The following is a 2500-nucleotide window of genomic DNA, read 5'->3' on the forward strand; positions in this document are numbered from 1 at the left end:
CATCTCAGCACCCTGGAACCCCCCGGGTGGCACAGGGCTGGATGGGGCTTTCGTATAGCAGGGACGGTGCTGCCTCTCGCTTCGCTCGCTGTCCGCCGCTCGCCGCTCGCTCGTGCAGCCAAAAATGGCCAGTTTTGGCCCGTTTTTGGGCCGTTTTGGCCAGTTTTTGGCCTGTTCTTGCATTGCGCGGTGACCGTCGAGAGCGGAGCAAAACGTCAGCCATCTCAGCACCCTGGAACCCCCCGGGTGGCACAGGGCTGGATGGGGCTTTCGTATAGCAGGGACGGTGCTGCCTCTCGCTTCGCTCGCTGTCCGCCGCTCGCCGCTCGCTCGTGCAGCCAAAAATGGCCAGTTTTGGCCCGTTTTTGGGCCGTTTTGGCCAGTTTTTGGCCTGTTCTTGCATTGCGCGGTGACCGTCGAGAGCGGAGCAAAACGTCAGCCATCTCAGCACCCTGGAACCCCCCGGGTGGCACAGGGCTGGATGGGGCTTTCGTATAGCAGGGACGGTGCTGCCTCTCGCTTCGCTCGCTGTCCGCCGCTCGCCGCTCGCTCGTGCAGCCAAAAATGGCCAGTTTTGGCCCGTTTTTGGGCCGTTTTGGCCAGTTTTTGGCCTGTTCTTGCATTGCGCGGTGACCGTCGAGAGCGGAGCAAAACGTCAGCCATCTCAGCACCCTGGAACCCCCCGGGTGGCACAGGGCTGGATGGGGCTTTCGTATAGCAGGGACGGTGCTGCCTCTCGCTTCGCTCGCTGTCCGCCGCTCGCCGCTCGCTCGTGCAGCCAAAAATGGCCAGTTTTGGCCCGTTTTTGGGCCGTTTTGGCCAGTTTTTGGCCTGTTCTTGCATTGCGCGGTGACCGTCGAGAGCGGAGCAAAACGTCAGCCATCTCAGCACCCTGGAACCCCCCGGGTGGCACAGGGCTGGATGGGGCTTTCGTATAGCAGGGACGGTGCTGCCTCTCGCTTCGCTCGCTGTCCGCCGCTCGCCGCTCGCTCGCGCAGCCAAAAATGGCCAGTTTTGGCCCGTTTTTGGGCCGTTTTGGCCAGTTTTTGGCCTGTTCTTGCATTGCGCGGTGACCGTCGAGAGCGGAGCAAAACGTCAGCCATCTCAGCACCCTGGAACCCCCCGGGTGGCACAGGGCTGGATGGGGCTTTCGTATAGCAGGGACGGTGCTGCCTCTCGCTTCGCTCGCTGTCCGCCGCTCGCCGCTCGCTCGTGCAGCCAAAAATGGCCAGTTTTGGCCCGTTTTTGGGCCGTTTTGGCCAGTTTTTGGCCTGTTCTTGCATTGCGCGGTGACCGTCGAGAGCGGAGCAAAACGTCAGCCATCTCAGCACCCTGGAACCCCCCGGGTGGCACAGGGCTGGATGGGGCTTTCGTATAGCAGGGACGGTGCTGCCTCTCGCTTCGCTCGCTGTCCGCCGCTCGCCGCTCGCTCGTGCAGCCAAAAATGGCCAGTTTTGGCCCGTTTTTGGGCCGTTTTGGCCAGTTTTTGGCCTGTTCTTGCATTGCGCGGTGACCGTCGAGAGCGGAGCAAAACGTCAGCCATCTCAGCACCCTGGAACCCCCCGGGTGGCACAGGGCTGGATGGGGCTTTCGTATAGCAGGGACGGTGCTGCCTCTCGCTTCGCTCGCTGTCCGCCGCTCGCCGCTCGCTCGTGCAGCCAAAAATGGCCAGTTTTGGCCCGTTTTTGGGCCGTTTTGGCCAGTTTTTGGCCTGTTCTTGCATTGCGCGGTGACCGTCGAGAGCGGAGCAAAACGTCAGCCATCTCAGCACCCTGGAACCCCCCGGGTGGCACAGGGCTGGATGGGGCTTTCGTATAGCAGGGACGGTGCTGCCTCTCGCTTCGCTCGCTGTCCGCCGCTCGCCGCTCGCTCGCGCAGCCAAAAATGGCCAGTTTTGGCCCGTTTTTGGGCCGTTTTGGCCAGTTTTTGGCCTGTTCTTGCATTGCGCGGTGACCGTCGAGAGCGGAGCAAAACGTCAGCCATCTCAGCACCCTGGAACCCCCCGGGTGGCACAGGGCTGGATGGGGCTTTCGTATAGCAGGGACGGTGCTGCCTCTCGCTTCGCTCGCTGTCCGCCGCTCGCCGCTCGCTCGTGCAGCCAAAAATGGCCAGTTTTGGCCCGTTTTTGGGCCGTTTTGGCCAGTTTTTGGCCTGTTCTTGCATTGCGCGGTGACCGTCGAGAGCGGAGCAAAACGTCAGCCATCTCAGCACCCTGGAACCCCCCGGGTGGCACAGGGCTGGATGGGGCTTTCGTATAGCAGGGACGGTGCTGCCTCTCGCTTCGCTCGCTGTCCGCCGCTCGCCGCTCGCTCGTGCAGCCAAAAATGGCCAGTTTTGGCCCGTTTTTGGGCCGTTTTGGCCAGTTTTTGGCCTGTTCTTGCATTGCGCGGTGACCGTCGAGAGCGGAGCAAAACGTCAGCCATCTCAGCACCCTGGAACCCCCCGGGTGGCACAGGGCTGGATGGGGCTTTCGTATAGCAGGGACGGTGCTGCCTCTCGC

This window comes from Musa acuminata, unplaced genomic scaffold (assembly GCF_036884655.1).
Source record: "Musa acuminata AAA Group cultivar baxijiao unplaced genomic scaffold, Cavendish_Baxijiao_AAA HiC_scaffold_100, whole genome shotgun sequence".
Classification (NCBI taxonomy): Eukaryota; Viridiplantae; Streptophyta; class Magnoliopsida; order Zingiberales; family Musaceae; genus Musa; species Musa acuminata.